The sequence below is a fragment of the Mus musculus genome, chromosome 9 (assembly GCF_000001635.26).
Source record: "Mus musculus strain C57BL/6J chromosome 9, GRCm38.p6 C57BL/6J".
NCBI lineage: Eukaryota > Metazoa > Chordata > Mammalia > Rodentia > Muridae > Mus > Mus musculus.
The window spans coordinates 63772255-63781856 of NC_000075.6; the positions used below are offsets into that span (position 1 = coordinate 63772255).

Here is a 9602-nt window from a genome sequence, read left to right on the forward strand (position 1 = left end):
AAGGTCTGAATGAGCTCAGGCACGGACTCTCTGAGGAACCCAACCTCCATCCTTCAAGTCTGCATAAGCCTCAGCTGCCAGCTAACCAACAGCCCATGTGTTTTCACAGGGGCTCCCTTCCCCTCTCACATTTTCTAAGCAAAGCCTGTTACCCTAACAATGTCCAGAACACACACAATTCTCGACTCCCCCTCAAACTCAGATCCCACTCACGGCCTGCAGCTTTTGTGCTGTGTGACACATCCATTAAGTGTGCCTTGGAAGCAGATTTAAGCCAGGTTGAGGCAGGAATGCATTTATCTTCTTGGGGCTGCAGCAGGGAATCTAAAAATCTCCTCTTGGGCTCAAGTCCTCTGGGAAGGCTGGAGTTACATGCCCAGCACCTCGGCAGTCCAGCTATGCGTTTCAGGATTGGTCAATTCTAACAGGGGAACGCTGTTAATAAACGGTTACTCAGGAGCAGCGAGGGGACAGACCACGTGTGGAGACTCTAAGTGGATACATTAATTATGAGAAGGAACGGCATGTTTTTATTTCAAAATAAGACTAAGGAAGCTTGCTGCTCCCACATACGTGTGCCCCCCACCGTCTGTCTGTCTGTCTGTCTGTGTCTGTGAGCTGACAGATTTTCTGACCATACTCCAGCATAGTTCTGCTTGGATTAAGTAGACACACCTTCTGGGAGTGGATACATTTCATTCAATTTAGAAGACAGGGTCTACCCTGGGCATACACTCTGAGAAAGCCCTCCTTGGAAGGACCAGTAGATAAAGCAAGCAGGTACCTAGGCCAGGGGGGCAAAAGTCCTCTCCCTAGTCCAAGGAAAAAGGTTGAACTCAATTGCATAAATTCTGGATTTTGCAATCCGAATCTCTAGAAGGAAGCCATTCCAAGGTCAGCAGGCAGTGGGGCAGGTGGCATTTTTTTCAGGCCAGAGTCGGTTTGATTTAAACCTCATCAAGGGAGGCCTTATCTTCTAAGGTGACTCCTTCACCTGGCCCATCCTCTGGGCAGTTCCTGCAGGCACACAGAGATGAATCAGACAAGGACTTGACCACAGACGCCCAAACTCAGCTGCTCCAGGCTCCAACATTCAGCCTAGCAGTGATGAAGAGGAAAAGCAGCCTTTGTTTCTGCACAGCTTGGCTGTCACCTTCCAGAGTCCTGGAATAGAGGTTATGAGTCAAGCTCTGTTCTGGGGACCACACTCACATCAGGGTAGCTGGGCAACAGTGTGTGTGTGTGTGTGTGTGTGTGTGTGTGTGTGTGTGTGTGTATGCTCCTGTGTGTGCTCCTGTGTGTGCACCTCTATGTGCATAGTGTCCCTATATGTATGCACCTGTGTGTGTGTGCACCTATGTGTGTGCACCTGTGTGTGTGTGCACCTGTGTGTGTGCACCTGTGTGTGTGTGCACCTGTATGTGCGTGCACCTGTGTGTGTGCACCTGTGTGTGTGCACCTGTGTGTGTGCACCTGTGTGTGTGTGCACCTGTGTGTACAGATGCATACGGAGGCCAACAGTCAATAGCAAGCATCTCCTTCAATCACTTCCCACCTAGCTTGCTAATCTTGTTCCTGCCTTCCCAGCACTGGGATCACAAGCCTGTGCTGCTTCATCTGGACTTGTAGACAGGTGCTGGGAATCCGAACTCGGGTCCTCATGCTTGTGTGGTGAGTACTTTGCCACTGAGCCATCTCCCCAGCCCCCTCTGGGGAGATTTGATTGGATCTTGACTCTACTGATGTGAGTGTTAGGGGACAATGCTTGCTTTGCTGCTTCTGCAAGGTCCTAGGATGTCCCTGAGCACATCACAGAAGTCTTCAGAGTTGGTTCCTCACCTTCCACCATGAGGTAATGAAGGGAAGGCACCCATGAGGCTGACAGACGCTGCCTTTTCTCCCCCTAAGGTTTATTTTTATTTATGTGTTTGTGTGTGGGCTTGCTCATATGAGGGCAATGCCTATGGAATCCATAAGAGAACACAGAAGAGGGCATTGGATCCTCTGGAGATGGACTTATAGGAGGTTGTGAGCCACCTCATCTGGTGCCAAGAACCAAATTCAGGGCCCCTGAAAGAGCAGTAGGTACTCTTAACCACTGAGCCATCTCTCCAACCCTGACACCCTCCTTCACAGCACCCATCTTTCCCATCCATCTCCCACACACCCAGTCACCTCCAGGAGTGTAACAATATCTGTCCATATCCTTATTTACACAGTGGCTCTGCAATGCCCTCCCCTGGTCCACAAACCTCCCTGTGCAAGATCAGGCTTCGAAGTTGAAGGCACTTAGTTCAAGCCAGAAGAACCATGTGTGCTAGAAGAACCCATCTACCTCATGGGTGTGTCTTTGTCTCTCCAGAAGAGGATCATGGGAAGAAGGTCTTTTTCTTTCTAGCCCTCAGCCTTCCCTAGGCTCAGGGCAAGGGGCTTCTGCCTTTTCACCAGAGGGCTCCATAACTAGGTGCAAAGGAAAAGAGGCTTTGAGTTTTGCTGCTCAGGGTCTAAAACTCCATTTCTCTGTGCTAGCATGTAGCATATATGAGGCCCTGGGTTTCATCCCAATACTACAAAATAAATAGAGAATAAATAAGACTCGGTGGCTTGCTGGTCTTGCCCAGGTTAGGCCAGGGTTACAGTATGAGCAGGTTTCCCCGTCCCTGGGTAATGCCCTTGCACATAACTCACACATGAGGAACGAATGCGGCCATGTTTGTGCAGAGTTTATTTAGATAAGAAAGCAGCCTCAGCCTCCTGGGAGGGGCCACCGCAGAGGGCAAGGCACAAGTTAGTTATTAATCACCATCTGCAGGAAGGCAGAGTTCTTAAGGCACAGAGCAGCAGAGCAGGCACAGTGCTAGAGTCAAAGGCCTGTGTCCAAGTCCCCATAAATGCCAGGTAGGGTGGTGGCCAGCCTGTCATTCCAGCCTCGGAAGGCAGAGAGGAGTCCCAGAGCAAACTAGCAACAGAGTCTACGCATATGGGTGAGCTCTGAGTTTGATTGAGAGTCCCTGAATGAGGTGCAAGAGCAATCATGGATGACTCCCAACATCAGGGCTCCACAGGCATGGCTGACTCCATGTGCCTGAAAGTGAGGGCTAAAACATAGCCTTAAAGCTCAAAACTGAGTCTGCTCTGGCTAGAAGCAGGTGTGGGCCTAGATCCAGGGCCTACCCACACCACAGTTGGCCACCCACCCACCTCCTTCTCTAATCCTACTCCTCAGCAACCCACAAGGTGCCTCCTCTAAGCTCTGCTTAGAGGTGCACCCAAGCCAGCCTCCATCTGTGGGGTACACACCCCAACTATGTTCTTACAAGGAGGAGTTTGTGCCAATGTTCTGAGAAGCTGTGACTTTAAGGGACACTGGGAACAACCCAGATGTCAATGCATAGCGTCAGTTGCAGTGGTGCGTGTACATGGAGCAACTTTGAATGTGAAAGTGAATGTGGGAGCCAAGGTGAGCAACTAATAGACAATAGGTCACATGATTTGACCATGTCATGCAAAGGTCACATGATCTGACCATGACATGCAAAGGTCACATGATCTGACCATGTCATGCAAAGGTCACATGATCTGACCATGACATGCAAAGGTCACATGAGTGGACCATGACATGCAAAGGTCACATGATCTGACCATGTCATGCAAAGGTCACATGAGTGGACCATGACATGCAAAGGCAAGCTGAGGGGTATGGGCGTTGGGTGAAGTCTACATAGATGCAGAACGATTGCACATGTTGGACGGCACAGTGAGTATGACGTTGGCTGTGGGAAACAACAAAGCTTCTAGAAGAAATCACAGGAGAATATCTATAACGTTGGGGAGGGCCACGTTTTCCTAAGGCAGGCACAAAAGAGCACAAACTGTAAAATAATGTCAGTAAAGTGGTCTTCATTAGCACTAAGAACTATTCATGGCAAAAAATATATATTGAAATGAAATTTGCAATGTTTGTGTTTAAAAATCTCATCCAGTGCTAGCATGGTGGCACACGTCTTTAATCCCAGTACTTGGGAGGCAGAGATCTCTATACATTCAAAGCAACCCTGGTCTATATATCAAGTTTCAGGACAGCCAGAGCTATACACAGAGAGAGCCTGTCTCAAATAAACATACAAACAAAAGAACGCTCCCCAGACTATACAATAGATTTCTATAAATTAATAAGAAAAAGACCCCCCTTTGGGAGGGGGCAAGCATAGTAGAGTATGCCTTTAATCCCAGCACTTGGGAAGCAGAGGCAGGTAGACTGGATCTCTATGGGTTCAAGGTCAGCCTGGTCTACATAATGAATTCTAGGACAACCAGAGCTTCTTAGTAAGACTCTGACTCAAAAAAGAAGAAGAAAGAAGAAGAAGGAGAAGAAGAAGAAAGAAGAAGAAGAAGAAGAAGAAGAAGAAGAAGAAGAAGAAGAAGAAGAAGAAGAAGAAGAAGAAAGAGGAGGAGGAGGAGGAAGAATAAAAGAAAGGAAAAAAAAGACTCACTTTTTAAAAATCAAAATTAAATGGCACTTTATAAAAGAGGGCTTTTATATGCTTATCCAAGGGCTGCCAAGCATATAAAAAGGTGTTCAACATCATTAACCAGCCAGAAAACACAAAGCAGGCAAAAAGCCATACCACTACACAGCTATCACCGTGAGTGAAACCTAAGCCAATAACAACATTGGTATCACCAAGGATGTGGCTCACCAAAGCTCTCAGATGTCACCAGTGGAACTGGGAAATGTACACACGTTAGAAAACTGCTTGACTGTGCCTTCTACTGACACTTGTAAATGCTCACCAGCAAATGCCAACATTAACAAAGAGACTGAGGGCTGGGGAGACGGCTCATTGGTAAGATGCTTGCTATACAAGCAGGAGGTCATGGATAGAATCAACAGACACACAGACACACACAGACACACAGACACACACACACACACACACACACACACACACACGAGGGGAGCCAATCAATGAAATGGCTCAACAGGTAAAGGTGGAAGCTGTGTGAGCCTGGCAACCTGAGGTCAATCTTCAGAAGCTATGGAAAAGCAGAAGGAAGAACACACTCCACAAAGTTGTCCCCTCATCGCCACATGCAGGCCTGTCCACACACATTATCATCATCATCATAATTAATAATAATGATGATGATATAGTAGTAGTAGTAGTAGTAGTAATAACTTAAAACTTTAAAAAAAAGTGGTAAATTTCCCAGGTTGACAGTTGGCCACCACACATGTATCTGCTCACATGTACCCACACACACACACACACACACACACACACACACACTCGACATAGGAATAGACACTATTAAGTTCTTGATTGAACATCACTTTCATAGGCTGACAATACAGCCCAGAGGGTAAGGGCGCTTGCTACTACTCCAGAAAACTCGAGTTTGGTCCCTGAAATAGGATAGAAAGAGAGAACCAGCTCCTGCAAGTAACCCTCTGCTCCACATGTGTGCTGTGCCCACATGCACACACACATGCACACACACATATGCACACACATGCACGCACACATGCATGTACATACACAAAAATAAAGACTGCCTCCATGAGAGTGTGCTATGTGGGTTAAGAAATTCCTTTACACAGACGAAGCCTATGGACCAGACAGACTTAACTTGACTTTCGTGTATACAGACTAGGAAAGGATCCTTCCAGAAGCCCCACGTGGATAATGAGAGAGCACACCCATGTTCCCATGAAATAAGAGAAGGGGTGTGGCTGAGGCAGAAGGTCCAGTCATGTCAGAACAGAGGAGAAAGAATAGGGCCAGCCTGGTAGGGTAGAGTTGGATGGTCTAGTGGACAGTCTAGGAATCCGGTCCAAATTCTCCCTCTACCACCAGCTAGCCTTGTGCCCTTGGGGGACAACACTCAACCTTTCCCGTCTCAGCTTTTCTTTTTGAATAGAGAGAAATGGTCTGACCCATGCATAAAAGCTGCCTGGTGTGGCAGGTGCTGCTTAACATAATTTTTAGTCCCTCGACTAAAAGGGACACAAGATGTCCCTTTTAGTAAAAGGGGCACAGTGAGTGCTCACTGACTCCACCTCAGCAGACACTGCAAGAGCCCAGAATAACACAATGGGTGCCAAGTGCCTCCATGTTCAAAAGTAAGGGCTAGGTATTCAGTGTGGGGTGAGCACATCCCGCCAGCACTTCCGGGATAACAAAGACAGGAATGTAAAGAAGATAGTGATGGGAAATCTTTGAAAGACTTGGGAAGTGTGTGGCAGGGTCCCTGGACACCCAAAGAGAAGGGAAAAGGCCTTCAAAGGCTCCTCAGAGAGCTGCTGTGTGACCCCAGAATCCGTGAGACACAAAGATTATCTGGCTCATGTCTAGACCAGCTGGAGCAGGATCTGGGGCTACCCCAGAAGGAAGGGCACTATAGCTGCCCCATGGAGGAATGGTTTGCTAAGGAATCCTGGACTAAATTATATTACTTATGACCCCTGGGGGTAGCGTAAGCCTAGGGAGGCTACAAGCAGTAAGGGAGAGGCAGCTATAGAGGGCACAGCAGCTAGGTACGTAGAAAGAAGCTGTACCCCAGGGAACGCCCGTGCACCTTGAGTCAGTGTGTTTCCTGTGCCAGGAATGACCAACCTATAGTAGTGTGTGCCATGTTCCTCGTGAGCACAGGTTATGCTGCTTCCTGGGCAGCACTGGGCCTCCTCTCAGTCCAAGTAACACCTTCCACTACCAGGAAGGTTTTACCAAGAGCTGGAAGTCAATGTGGGGATTGGAGACTTCTCTGAAAAACGTTGCTCGGCTTCCAGACTCTGCCCTAGCCCCACTACAGTCTACTGAACACTCCTGTTTGGAACTCCAGCCTGACCTGCGGAAGCAACTGCTCTGTGAAGTCCAGGGATGAGCAGAGGTTGGGAGATTCTTCTCTTGGTTTAGCTTTGAATAAGAGAAGGGAGTTGCTGCTATTGGCATCTTCTATAGAGCAGGCCCTGGTGCCTAGCTAGTGTTTTGTGTGAACCGACCAATATTCCCAAGAACAATCACACTGGGTGGATATTTGTCATTTCCAGTTTACACGGGAGAAGAAAGACGTCCAAAAAGATAAGAATGTAGCCCCACAGCCCCAGAGTGTCCTTGAACTCTCTATGTAGCCAAGACAGACTTTGAACTCCTGGTCCTCCTGTCTCCATCTCTCACGTGCTGGGGTTACAAGTGTGCATTGCCATGCTCAGTTTATATGGTGCTGGGGATTGAACTCAGGGCTTTGTGTCTGCTAAGCAAGCACCCTAGAAGCCGAGCTGCAGCCCCCACCCCACCCCACCCCACCCCACCCCCAGAGATGGTGTCCTCTTATAGCACCATTTCTGACTGGTGGCATACACTGCTGTTGAGTGACGGGGCCAGGCCCATGTGCCTTATTTCTACCCCTTGCAAGCCACGTGCACCTAAAGGGGCTCCTTCTCTGACCTTGGGCTTCTTACCTGCAAGAAAAATGGCCCCTTCTTTGCAATGCTGTGAAGATGACATGTGGCCAGTTGTCAGCATACTATGTGTGTTCAGCAACCTTTCTTTATCTCTGATAATTCTTATCACGACCTAGTGAGAGGACAGAAGAGAAACCCATGATTACCTCACTAGGGAAAGGTGATTAGGGATCCCGAAGTTCAAGGTTAGGTGATGTCCAAAGTCACATGAAGTCCCCAAGGTTGTCCCAGCCCTTGGCCTATAGCTACTTGGAGTACTGACTCCCTCTGAAGTCCCTGTCCACTTCTGGAGCCCTGGACTTGGTGTCTGAGCATGTGCACTCACACACACACACCTCCCAGTGCACACATGGGCTGAGCTGTGTGCAAAGGCGAGGCTGTCTGTGTAGGTGGCTGGAGCTGTAGGCAGGCGGCCAGGAGTGCTCCTTCTGTGTGCTTTGTGCGCTGAGAGCGGCTTGCAGGGGTGGGAAGAGGTGGCTGCTTGGAATAGACAGAAAAGCACAGAAGGCTCTCCAGGCAAAAGCTCGCCCCATATGTCCTTCACTGCTCTGCTCAGTGCTGGAAAGGCCCCTCTGCCCTCGGTGAGGTCCTGCACACACAGGCATGCTAGCTGAAGCATTCTTGAGCTTCTCCTTCCGTTAGCCTGATCCCTACCCCCACGCCAGCACTCCCTACCCACACAGAGTTATTTACTCCCACTGCAAGCTCATGCTCCTCAGGAAGGATAGGGACCCTCTCCCTAACCCCATTTTCAAGTGGAGACCAGTCCACACTGGGCATCTGGACAGCTGCTGGCCTAGACTCCAAGAACAGTCCCATCTGCAAGGCACACAGAGCCGCTTAGAGTAAAAATAACCTGTGGAATCAATTACAACAGCAGCAGCGGCAGCAGCAGCAATTAGGGTGTCCGCAGGGGAATAGAGACACACTGTTTAACTTCATCTCCTTCCTGTTCCAGAAGCATGCGGGACGGTGTGACTAAGACAAACGCGGGTTATGTAACTGGTATTTCTCATCAGAAGCTGCTCCATCCCATCCTCCTTCAAAGAGGAAGAAAAAGAGGAAGGACAAGAAGATGGCCTCTGACTTGCACAAGCCATGGGGAAGAAAATCTAGACTTTTAACGATAGAGATCAAGCTACTCCTCTTGCCTCAGGCAGAACGCTTTTCAGAGGAGAAACAAGGGCCTTGAGTTTGGTGAGCTCTAAAAGACTCCTGGTTTTTATTCTACAAATAACTTTGACTCTAAGATCCTCCGGGGTAGCATAGGGGGCTTGTTTGTGTTTGGGGGACCCCACTGTTCCTTAGCCAGGGTCTGTGTACACAGGTGGTCATTACTGTCTCCCTAAAAGGAATCCATTTACTAATCTCTCCCACGTGAGCAGGCTCAGCCTTTGGTCCTCATGTCCCATCCCCAGGACGTCGCTGGGCACTGGGAGGTGAACAGCTGTGGTAGAAAGAAGGCTGGGTGACTTTCTGAAAAGTGACTGAGCCTCTGAGGTCAATCTAGTGTTTTCCATTGTCAACAGTTGCTCCAAGAACATAAAAACGTCTGCCTCTGGGATATTGTATCTCCTTACTTTTCTCAGTGTGTGACAAAATGCATGTAAAAGCAACTTAAGGAGGGAGGACTTCACTGAGGCCCATGGTCCAGTGTTATAAGTCTCTCCTGGTGGAAAGACACGGTGGCTGGCACTTGGGGCAGTTTGTCACATTGCATCTGCAATCAGGAAGCAGAGATGATTGCCCGTGCTCAGGTCCTAGGCATTTCTTGTTATCTGTCTCACGACCACAGTCCATAGGATGGTGGCCCCCACAGTTAGGGTGGGTCTTCCCACTTCAATTAGCTCACCTAGAAACTCCCTCTGGGACATGGCAAGAGGTGACATCCTAGATGATTCTAGATGCCCATCCAGTTGGCAATCAGCACTAAGCATGGAGGACATCCTTAAGGTGAGGTCTGGAGAAGATGAAATACAAGTTAAACCTGAGGGACATCTAGAATTCCAATAGGTCATCTGAGTAAAAGCTACTCTAAGCTGGTATCAGACGTGGGAGGGAGAAAGCCTGCCAGGGGGAAGGCATTTGTGTTGGGAAGCAAAATGTCACACAGTACTCAATAATAACTACACTATCT

At 48.7% G+C, this 9602-nt stretch overlaps 1 long non-coding RNA gene across 2 annotated transcripts; it reads right to left on the reverse strand.

The window, feature by feature from the left end:
- Positions 1 to 499: 499 nt before the first annotated feature.
- Positions 500 to 8497, reverse strand: Gm35941. Of its 2 annotated transcripts, XR_870851.2 has the most exons (4): positions 8322 to 8497; positions 7463 to 7577; positions 2336 to 2460; positions 500 to 1164 (listed from the first exon to the last, which is right to left on the reverse strand). It is a non-coding gene; the product is annotated as a predicted gene, 35941 (long non-coding RNA). The 2 variants fall into 2 exon arrangements; XR_379544.1 differs by lacking the exon at positions 8322 to 8497 and having other exon boundaries at positions 7463 to 7756.
- Between the last annotated feature and the right edge of the window lie 1105 nt (positions 8498 to 9602).